Here is an 11,815-nt window from a genome sequence, read left to right on the forward strand (position 1 = left end):
TCCCTGGCAGCACACTACCTTCATTTTTTGATACTAGTTGCATAAAGGATGTCTCATGAGCAACTTCGGGGGTATTCTAGTTCCTATCTTTTAGAAAGTTTTCTTAGGACATGCTTAATTGTTAGTATCTGCTACTATTCCCCCCGGTATATGGATTTTCAGGATAGACACAGGTAGACAGGATCTTTGGAAGTGACTTCCCACGAGATACACCGAATCACGTAGCTGCTTGGCTGTGGTCTTGCTGTGGTTTGGGTTACCTTTGTAACTAAGATCCAAGCTGCAAGAGTTTTAGAAAAACTGCACTGTTGCTTGTTACAACCACTGATATTTTTGCTCCGCACATCAGGGTGCTTCCATCTCAGGCATTCGTTGTGACTGCACTTGCTCCTTGACGTATACTGCAAGCTTCTGGTTTTTAAATGATATGATGAGGCTGAGCAGAATGTTACTCACCTCGTTTGACCTCCCACGTACGATACACGAGCCGTGAAATCTCATGTAATATTGAAGAATTTAATACACTCTTTGTATAACGTAACAGTGATGGTAGCGACAAGACACGGCTCTGAGCAAAACTGCAAATACCAACAGATGATCTGTGAGCAGTGGGCCTAATGAGGCCCTACTTCCTATAGATTTTTTTCCATGTGTTGTATGATGGGTCCTTTCCTGCCCCCAGCACACCTCTGCCCTCTTCTGCCAGACAGGGTGCTGGGGTGGATGCTGATCCCCTTGGTCTCTGCTGCCTCTTGAGCCACGCTGGCTGGAGCTGTGCCTCAGAAGCAGAGTCCTTTACTCGGCCGGAGATTTTTACAAATCATCAGGCAACTTGGTATCTCTGAAATCAGTCGCATGAGCTCCAGTTACTCAGGAAGCCAGACCAAAGAAACCAGTGCAAGCGGAGGTTTCTTGAGTATGGCTGGACATACTTTCTGCTTTTGGCAACCAGCCATGCTGCTCGTGCTGTCTGTGTTTGTGCTAACTGCCCGTATTTCTGCTTCTCTCCAGATGAATGTCTTTGCCCCTTAACTGGCCTGTTTAGCTGCCATTTGGGCAATCTGCTGAGCAGTTGTCCTGAAGGAAAAGAAAAAGTTTAAGTGCCTAGAAATGCTTTTTTCAGGCTATTTTAATCAATGGATTATTTGAGGTGTGGCTGAACGTTAACAAAGATTTCAGTAGTGGGGTACACAGTTGTTAAAACACCTGATGGCAAAAGGAAGCATAGGGTAATATCAAACTCAGGAGTTTGAGTAACATTTCGTATTAAGTGAATCCAAAAGAGTGATTAATGTGGTTTATTTTTTGTGGGGGTTTAGCTGTAGCATCAATTGTACTTGTAGCCACTGAGACTGTCAGCAGCCCAAGGTAGTTAAAAGTTCCTCTCTTGGTTAAAAAGACTGGGCGGCAGATGGTGTAAGTTCATGTCCTAGGTTATAAGAACACGGAGAACTTTTTATTTTATGAGCTTGTATAGTGTAGTCATACTGTGTCATAAAGCTGATTTTATATATATTTTGTCAAGGTTAATGTTTAGTGGATGTTTTTAATCATTGATTAACCAAGACATCTTAATGATGTTTTAATGAGATGTAATATCATGTACAGATCCTTTTGTGTGTGTGCTAAGCCTCTAATCCGTATTACTATATGCTTTTAATTTTCTGTTGACTTACACTAATAGCTTCTACGGGGTTATCCGTAATACTGGATGTGACAACTGATGGAAGATTTATGTATCACAATAACACGGTACCTATCATCTGGCAAGATACTTGCTGATACTGTTGTGAACAACTTCCATTATATGGGGAAATTTTCTCCTTGGCACGCCTTGAAAAAGTTAAAGAATTACTGAATTAAAATGCCTGGCTGCAAATTCTGCGATGAGAACAACTTTTACCTACTTTGACTTTTGCTTGTGAAACCATACGGTCTAATAACGCTAGATGGGTGTTGAAATGAGGTTATTAATGTGAGTGTTGATCAGTTTCCCTTCTGAAATCATAGCAACTGAGCAAGTGAAGACTAGTCTGTTGAAGCTGTTCGTATCTTTAAAATACAATACTGGCAGGCATTCAGGCTTTTAGGATTTCACAGAGTGGAGCTCTAAAGAAACAGCAGTAAAGGACTTACTTGATTTCTCTGATCGGTGTTTGTCCTTTGGATTTAACTCACAGCTGTATCCAAACAGGTGCCTGGAGAGCCTGCCAGGTGCTGCTTCCTCTGCCCATGGGCTTCCAGCTTGAGGTAGCCCCGTGTCTGGAATCCATTACGTTGCCTTTGTGCCCTCTCATCGCCCTCTGTTTACTCCTTTCTTGTTACTATGGTTTCTGAAAATAAGCTGGATAACAATCGTTTTGAAAACCTCATCTATGTACAAACAACCATTTCAGTGTTCAAATGGTACAGTGAGCCACAGGCTACCTCAGTGAAGTGCTCAGCATTATTTTTAAGGTTAATCCCGTCGCAGCTCAGAATATCTTCATCGCAAAATCGGTGCGAGTAGAAGGGTGCAACTCATGTCCTATGAATAAAAAAACCCCACATTCCTATGTTGGAATTTTGTTTCCTGTTCCATTTAAAAATTCTATTTGCTTGTAGAGTTTTCTTAATTTTACAAATCTGATCTAATGTAGAATAGTGCTTGGCAATATACAGTCAGAAAAATCTCAAATGCTATGTCATTTGTAAGCACTGATAACTTTGTCCCTGCCCTGTGCACATGCGTTCTTGTTGTTTAAGACCGTGTAGTATGAACAGAGTAGAACTGGCTGGTGCCTTGGATTTCAGTTGTCAGTTTAAGTGCCAAAGGATCCTGAACACCAGGTTTGAAGTTCTGAGAAGGGGAAAATACTGCATGGATGCACCACTACAGCCGTGTGCGGCAGTGGGAGAGGGGGTAGGTCTCTGGTGACCCTTGCCTGATCTAACCAGAGGCTGCCCTCGTGTTGTCCTGAAGCCCAGGTTTGTTGTATATGTGCCGTTCACCTTGCAAGATGAAGCCATCAAATCCACAGACGGCAGCTATTTGTGATCCAGCTGTCACCAACACTGCTGGAAGCATCTTAGGGCTGGAAACAGGGGTGGTGAGCAGCTGATGGAGGGGGAGCGGGGGTCCCACAGCCTCCCGAGCACGGCTGCGCCCGCTCACGAGGCACTGGGGAGGTCAGCTCGGATGAGTACAGATTACTGTGGTTCGATAATCTTCTAGTGCAGCTTCAAGTTATAACAAACTTGACTGGGGCTTTTTGCCACTTACTGAAGGCCTTCTCCTTGTCTTAACAAAGCACTATCTCTATTTGTTTTTAACTGCTATTATTAAGTCATGGCAAATGGTGTCAAAATAATGTTTGCTTTGCATCTACTTCAGCTTTTTGAACTTCTGGTTACATTTTTTCTACTTCATCGCATTTCATTTCTGCAAATCCCCTCCTGTGCGCTCTTGGCTTGTTTTTGAGAATGTGTTCTCCAGCACTTCCTTATTATCGTTATTATCCTTTCTGATATTTAATGTGCTGTTGTTGGGAATTGAGGAAGTGTTTCATCCAAAATCACTGCCGAACTTCCTTCCCACGCTGCTGCCAGAAGTGCTGCAGACTAGCTACTTAATTTGCACTGGCAGAATTTCAAAGGGAAGGTCAGCTGGCCAGGTTATCCCCCACGGGGCTTCTGTATGTCTTCCTTTTAAATGCCATTTTTCTTCCGTCTTGTTCCTCTTACTGTCCATTGGGAGGAAATGGCTCCAGCTAAACCAAATGGTGCAAAACCTTGCTTTAAGGTGGAACTCTTACAATTTAGTGTGTGTCACAGAAATAATTCCAAGGTAGATGGGACTAATTATGCAGGGTCTTGTTGTTACTTTATTCTTTTAATAAGATAGGGTGAGAAAAGCAGGGAGGAGAAGTGGCAATGCTGGCTGCAGGAGTGGGGAGATAGACCACAGCACAGAAAGGCAAGTGAAATACAGGTTCACAGGAAGATAACGAACACGATTCAGTGGCTGAGTTGTATTCTAATGCTCTGGAAGCTACACGGGGTGTTAGGAGTTGCTCAGCTCTACTGCTGATGTAGTTTCTTTGATATAGTATGAGCACAGCTTCCATGAGCTCAAGTTGGTCAAATTTAATTGTGTGTATTTAAATCAGTAGCAAGTTGAGGGTGTGTGAGTGCATCTAAAAGTGCATTGATCATCTGCTTCCCCATAGGGATGGAGCAGTTGCAATGGTTCCCAGCGTTGCTGAGTTTTACTAAATTCCAAATTACTATAAAAGTAATAAGTAAAATAAAAAAATCTCTACTAAGAACGCTCCTTTGAGAAGCCAAGTGCAGAATGAAGATGTGTTTTTGAATGCTACTTGTTAACGTGGTTGATATATAGTTACATTTTTTAATAAAGATAAACACTGAGCAGGGGTTTTCTCTTTCAAGGATATAGCCATAAACACTGCACTAGTAACATTATTATTTTCAGTCCTGAAACAGAAGGAATTTCTCTGTGTAAGCTGGGCTCAGCCTTGAGGTGATTACTCAGCCTGGACTATTAGCAAAGGAAGGGGAAAGATCCAGACCTTCTGTCCTTAGAAAGTTGGAAGAAAAATGATGATAATCCCACTTACAATGTAGCGCTTTTTCATGACAGATACTCTTCTCATGTTTTCCATTTCATCATAAAGAAGAAAAAAAACCCAACCTGAATCTCGGACTACATCTGTTTGGTTTGTAACTACTGGGCGGTCCTCTTGTTCTAATGCTCAGCTGCATCACAGCAAGGAAAGTTGCAGCATTTATTTATTAAACAGAGTCTATTGATAGAATCAAAGGTCTTTCTTTTTAAACCCAGTCGTATCTTGTTTCTTTTAAGAAAAACAAAAACTCAGTACATTTTTCCCTATAATTGAAAAGATATTTAATCAGAAATTCAATTAAATCAGTTTTGTTCAGCCTTGTAAGTGCTGCTGATTTGGCATAAAAGAGCAGGGGATGCATTAAACAATTTTTCTGTGGTGAATGACTATTTCCAGTATCGACATAGCAGGGCAGACAGTTGGCTTGTTTCCTGCTCCTTACAGGTGGCAAAGGACAAACCTGACCTCTAATGATGTCTCTCTCCCTGTGCTAGATGTTTGCTGGCAGTCGCTCCTTGGTTTCCTGCCTGTGCCTTTCCTTTCTTGCTGACTTCAGTGAAGGCTTTAGTTTTGTCTTGAGTGAGTGTAAGTCAGGTTGACGTGCTGTAAAGTTGAAATTAGATGTTCAAGCTCTTCGCTGGGCAGAAGCTCCCTCAAAGAATGTCCATGGCTTAGTTCCCATTACACTCACAACACAGGAAACAGGAGTGTGAGCTTCAGAAGTGTGAGGATGTTGTTGTGTTCTTCATCTTATTTTAAAAGTCATTTAGTTTTGTTTATTCCTGTCATCTCTTTCTGGGTAATAGAGAAGACTCTTCCCTTGTGGGGAAGATGGCTTTTTCCCCATGCTATATGTGATAGGTGGAAATTTTGTCTGAGTTCATAGCAGAAAGACTGTACAACCTATTACTAGTCTTGAGGTGCCTCCATCAGTAAATGTTTACCTATATGAAGAAGAAAAAGGAGATGAAAACACCAAATCCACTTACTGGTCTGGTAGGAAAGGACTTGGTGAAACCAAATTATCAGTAATTCCCTATTTATGATGTTCACAAGAAAGCTGAAATAGGCATTTTAGGGTACAATGAAGAAAAGCTTGTCTAGGCTTATTAAATGTAGATTATAGCCTGTCAAGTTAAATAGCAACGTTGTAATTACCTTGTTTAGTTCTATTTTGAATTCCTTTTGTTAGTACTCAGACTGCAATTAACATACTAGAGCAACCATTGTTTCTTCTTGCATTCCTTTACTCTTTCAAGGTCTGTGTGAGATTGGGAAAATTGTACCGTATGTATGCATCTCTTTGAAAAGAAGCTATTTGAGCTAGTTTAAGTTTTGGTTGATGTTTTTAATTTATCCGAATGGGATACTTCCCATATCTGTGTGCACGTTAGTAATGCCAAGAAAAACGTAAACAGACACTACTTATGGTCATGAGTGTGGCGAACACAAAGACATGGACAAATTCAGCTTTTAAGTAGACCTGTGCCAGTTCATTATAATTAGACAATGGCTCGTGCAAAAGTCACTGAGAGCTGTAACCGAGTTTTTCAGCACTATTTAACATGTTTGCCTCGTGTCAGACTTCTAAAGACACTTGTTACCTGGGCAGGTCACAGGTGCCCAGGTCAGGTGCTGACTGGGGCTTGTGAAGTTCTGCACAAGTCTTCTGGTGTGTTTTCATGATGGCTATCTATTTAATTTTGACCTTTTGCTCATGACCTTTTAATTTTGTAACTTTTTAGTTTTGTATCAGGTAGATGGGTTCATTTTGGACTAAAGCCCTCTTTAATCTACACAGAATAAGACGCATTGTACAGTCCTGAAGTAAACAACAAATGCATTTGTTCCTTGTTCGTTGTTTCAGATAAGATGCTGGTGGGAGAGGAACAGTTCTGGAGAATCTGTTTGGTTAGCAGGGTTGGGACATGATCTTCCTGCAGCAGATGTAGAAAAATCTACTGTTTCTTCAGTCAGGGGTGATCTTTTAATTCCCCTGGCTCTGTTGCCTTTAGGGATACCTTCATTTAGGGATGCCTTCAGAGCTGTTTCCCGTTGCTGTCAGCATTGTGTCCCACGGATGTCCAGCTGTCGCAGGGTATTGAGCAGCTCTGGCATTTGGGAGCTGTGCTTTGCCCCACTACGTTCATCCCTGATGAAGTAGTTGCATTTATTTGCCACATTGATCACAGAAATTCAACAGCTACTGCACATCATCTTTTGCAGTGGAATGACCCTTTGGGAGGACGTCTCTATCAGTGTTTTTGGGGCAGGATGCGCTGTTGGCCCTCAGCAATACACAGAAACTTTAACTGCTGACTGAAGTCTTTTACTTGAGGGTCACTGCAGTTTTTGCATTTGCTGAAACATTTGGTCTTTGGGTACCTTTTAACAAGGGCGGATTGTAAGGAGGGAGTAAGGATTGCACCGTGAGTATATTTTAACAGTGCACCTCCTTTATGTATGAAAATGCAGTTAACTTCAGGAAAGATATATTGGTAGCTTGTCTAGACACTCTGCTCTTGGAGAATTTGAACTTTAGGTATGCCTCTCCAGCTCCCCCATAATGGAAATAAAATGCGGTATCCACTTATTTTTAGTTACTGGATTTAAGAATGGGCCTTGTGCTGTAATAGGAACTGCAGTTGGTTGTGTTGTATCCTGCCTGGACTAATAGATCGGAGCAGAAATTGCTGCCAGCTGGAACGTGCATTAGTGTTATCTGCGTGTGTGCTGTAACAGATGTTGAGCAGAGACTACTTGTCAGAGGTACCTTACAGTAACTTTTAAAGATGCTTGTTTGTTTCAGTACATTTTTCTTGCATCGCTAATTTTTTCCATAAAGGCAACCACAAAGTGCATTATTGGGGACTCCAGCTAAAGCCTGTGGTGAATAGGAAATAGATTAAACACAGGTTTTCCCTTCTCTGTGCTTGCCAACGGTGATGTCAGTGGTTTTAATGATCCTTACCTCAGCTCACTGTAGCCGTCGTGCTCTCTATTAAAACACTTGTCTTCCGCACTGTTTTCATATGTTGTTAAGGAAATGCTGATGGCTGTTGATAAGAAACAATGGGGTATCCAGCTGATGACTTCAGCGCTGTAGAAGGTGCTTTCTCCTTGAAACATACTGTACTCGTTCACTGAGGAGAGAAGATTATGCCAAAAAATTAAGAACTGCTCCTTTGAGTCTAACAAAGAGCATTTGTACTCTAAAAGTGAGGACGGGGCTTTTTGCTAGAAGTTGTGCACAGATGAGAATTGCCTGGATCAAAGCCCTGCAGGTTGCTTTCTGGGCACTTTGGGTGTTTAGACAAATCGTGGTAGTAGCAGGCGTTGTTCTTGGGTGCACAGCCCTTGTTTTGGGAAAGAGATTTGTAAAAGGAACTGGGGAGTTGAAAGCAAATCATTGCAATCAGCAGTCTCGGAGGGTCCATAACATACAGTCTCATTTTTTCCTCTCACAAAATCTGAAGAAAATTTCTCCTCCTCCAGTATAGCTTGTTGTTCTGAAATCGTAGAAAACGTGTAGCAGGTTTTAAACATGTGCATTGACACCCCAAGAACTGGAATAGCTTTGGATTGTTTTTTGTTTGTTTAATTACAGTTCTAAAGGTGGGGGGTGTTCTGCTTAGGCCAAAGCAATGAGCAGTTTTTAAATGGACTTCTAGACCGTGGAAAGCAATAGGAATTCTTTAAAACAACTTCTAAAGAGAACTCCTTGATGATGCTAGTTCTTCTTACAAGATCACTGGCACTTGTGCACTGGAATATCATTACGGACTAAAACAACTGAGTTTTGATCTGGTAATGCTTTCCAATTAACTTGCATCAGTTTCTTTTTCCTGCTTGATACTTCACCACCACCACCCCACATATTTTGTAGAGGGGGTACCAAGTAGGTTTCCGTGTTGTACTAAAGATGCCGGATGGAGGTGCAATGACAAGGTTGAAGACAGGGTCCATGCCCCTGGCACACCTGCAGCTGAAGTTGGGATGAAACACAGCACTCTCCTGTTCACACCCTGCATGGCTCAGTTCCATCATCCCCAGTCTCAAACTCCCAGATATTTCAGCCTACTGGGTTTTGTTTTTTTTTTTTTTTTTTTTTTTCTATTCCTTTGACGTGTGCTCAGGACTTCAATATGCGAGTGTCTGGGTTGCTGTAACTGTGATTGTCCCCAGAACTATTTTCTTAGTGAATTCCTCTAGGAAGTGCTTTCTTTTTCAGATAGACTTGTTGTTCTTTCTTCCTTTGCTTTTCTGACTTCTCAATCCAGCAATGCTACTCACTCGCCTGTGAGTAGCGCTTGGACTACATTGCCTGAAAGGGTGAGGAATTGAATTGGATGAACCATTTTGTTTTCTAGATTATATATTTCAGTTGAGATTACCTGAATGCTAGTTAAGAGATCTGATAGCTAACTGTGACACTGCAAATTATTACTTATATATATATATATATATATATATATATATAATATATATATATATAAAATTCCTTTAATACAATAAGCTGTGACAAGGTGGGCACCTGTCTTCTCTATCTTGCCCTGTCCAAGCAGGGTCAGGCTGGGGCCCTGCTGGTGGTCACCAAACTCTTCCTGCAGCCCTGCTGGGCCCCAGCTGGGTGTGAAACGCACCCTTCCATGCACGCATCACTCCTCAATTTAATTTAAGCCATTTCTTCTTTGTCGTTAGTCTTTATTAATGCAGTATGGCATTGCTGGCTAATTTTAGGTGCAGCATAGCTGAACACTGCAAGGCTCTGCGACGGTGTACATAGATATCCTGGGAGGAACATTCCAGTAGATCGCAACATGAGTGCAGAAGAAAGTTGAAAGTAAATAAGAGATCTGTGAGATAATTCTCTGGGGAGTTTTCACAGCATACCACACATCACTTGCAAGGATAGGCTTTCCTTTCACTTGAAGGACCACACAAAGTAAATTCTGTTTCTTGGGCAATTAAAGAATATAGGACAGGAGGTCTTTTCAGTTTCATACTTCAGTGTGTCTATGGGAAGCCTTTATTTGTACTGAGGAAAATACGCTATTTACATATCTTTTCAGGAGTAGTTAATATTAAATATAGAAATAGACACACGTTTATGTAAAATCTAAGTCTTGCTTCATCAGTTTTGGTGTGAAACTCCCCAGATGTAAGTGGCGGCAGTCCTCTAACCCCCGCTCAAACAAAACCAGTATTCATTTCATGGGGGTGTTATGCAGGCCCCAGTGGGAACCGCGTCCTGCTGGGGGCTGAAGGCTCTGCCCTGGGGTTCCCAGCAGGATGCCAGACCGAAGGGCACCGGGAGCCCCGCTCCATCGTGTGGATGCAAAACGTGGCATTTGGGGGTGGCCAGGAAGCCCTACAAGGAGGCCCAGATCTTGGAGTGGGTAAAAATGCCAGCAGCAGGCTAACGGTTTGAGCTTTGCTTTTTTTTTTTTTATTATTTTTTTTTTTTTTAGTCACAGGAGTTTGTCAGGGTTAATCATTATAGACATTAAATTGTTTCTGCTTAGGTGAATCTCTTGCAAATTCTACGTGTATTTCTGACTGCTTGGAGTTTTCTTGCCAACATCTGTTTGAAATGCTTTTGGGGATTCAGATGCTCCAGTACAGTTCAAATGTGAATGCCATCATTTTTCAAGGTGCTAATGTTTTCAGTTTGGATGATAATGCTTTAAACAAAACAGACAAAAACAAAACAAAACGGCAACAAAAAAAAAAAAAGGAGGATGGCACAGGTAGTGTGATGATTGCAGCAACATTTTTTAAGTGCCCATGATGATAATTTTCTTTCTCTTTCCATTTCAGATTGATGACCTATACAACCTCAGCAAATCCTTCTTTTAACTCATGGGTATCAAGACTCTAAATGTTTCATGTTATCACAACTAGGACCTCACCTCCTCCTCCTCCTCTTCCTCTGTAAATGGGTACGATGCATCCAGTTCAGTTTGTTTACTTTACACAAACCTCAGGAGTTAGTTGACTGAGCTGCACATCCTGTGTTGTGCCAAGCAGAAGCACTGTGACACCTGGACAATGAGTCTCTCGTACTTCATCCTCTACCATAAGGACTTAGCTGGCCACAATGAACTGATGTGCCCACCACTATGTCATGGTGAGAATGGGTATTTTACTAGCACATTTACACAACTTCATTTGCTGCTGAAAACCTGTATGACAAATCATCATTGTAAATTATTACATACAAAACTTAATGTTGGTTGAAGAGTATTAAATATTTAACATAGGTTTTGATTTATACATGTACTTTTTTAATTAAAATGTAACTTTTCCTACAGCACATCTTTTTTGATGTGGAACTGAGGTATACTATATTCTGTTGTAAACAGAGTGGGAAACCTGCTTAAAACAAGGCTTCTAAGAATAGAGTTAGGGTACTATTCTTGTTTTAAGATTGTAATTCAGAAAATAATATAATACGAGTCATTGGTCCCTGGGCCTTGATTGTACAGTCATATTTACTGATACTATCAGTTGTAAGATAACCCTGATGTTGAGTTGAGTTCTTTCCAAAAGAAAAGTAATTTTGTACTCCTTGTAAAATAATAGTCTGTATTAACTACAATGAAGACAAAATTTACTGTACATGGTATTTACAAGTGTCAACTTGAATTCATCAATTGCACAGGAACTGACAAAAAAAAATCAGAAAAAAAAAGAAATCAAAGTCTTCCATTGTATATATTGTAAAGAAAAGAAAAAAAAAAAAAACAACCAACAGGAAACCACAAAACAAAATGAACATGAAAAAGGGTGAACTTTTCAAATTAACTCTTTCCCTGGAATGAAAATGTGGGTGTTTGTAAATTCTGGAAATCTCTTTCTATATGTAATAAACTAGATACTGTTTTATCTGCTGTAGTTTGTTTGTTTGTTTTTCTTGGTAAGCTGTCTCACATGTTTCAGATTCGCCCACCAGCTTTCTTTGACGTTGCCACTGTGTTTTTAAGAACATCTGTGGATCACCACAGTTTAAGAATGAAAAAAAAAATAATACTGTAATTAGGTGTAGCAGGGAGTATGCTTCCTTGAATATTTCACTAAAATTCTTAATCAGTTTTCTGGGGAATCTTCAGGATACAGTCCTCCTTCCACTTAAGTCAGTAGGAGAATTCGCAGCAAGTGAAACCATGGGAAGCTACAGCAAGACT

The 11,815-nt window shown here is 40.8% G+C and overlaps 1 protein-coding gene across 1 annotated transcript in view; it reads left to right on the forward strand.

The window, feature by feature from the left end:
* The window catches only part of IRS1 (insulin receptor substrate 1), a 51,536-nt gene extending 40,227 nt beyond the window's left edge, over positions 1-11,309 (forward strand). The window contains exon 2 of the mRNA XM_032193740.1: positions 10,449-11,309. The gene's annotated coding sequence lies outside the window, so the exon portion shown is untranslated. The remainder of the gene's footprint in view (positions 1-10,448) is intronic.
* Positions 11,310-11,815: the final 506 nt, after the last annotated feature.

This window comes from Aythya fuligula, chromosome 9, assembly GCF_009819795.1.
Source record: "Aythya fuligula isolate bAytFul2 chromosome 9, bAytFul2.pri, whole genome shotgun sequence".
NCBI classification, from domain to species: domain Eukaryota; kingdom Metazoa; phylum Chordata; class Aves; order Anseriformes; family Anatidae; genus Aythya; species Aythya fuligula.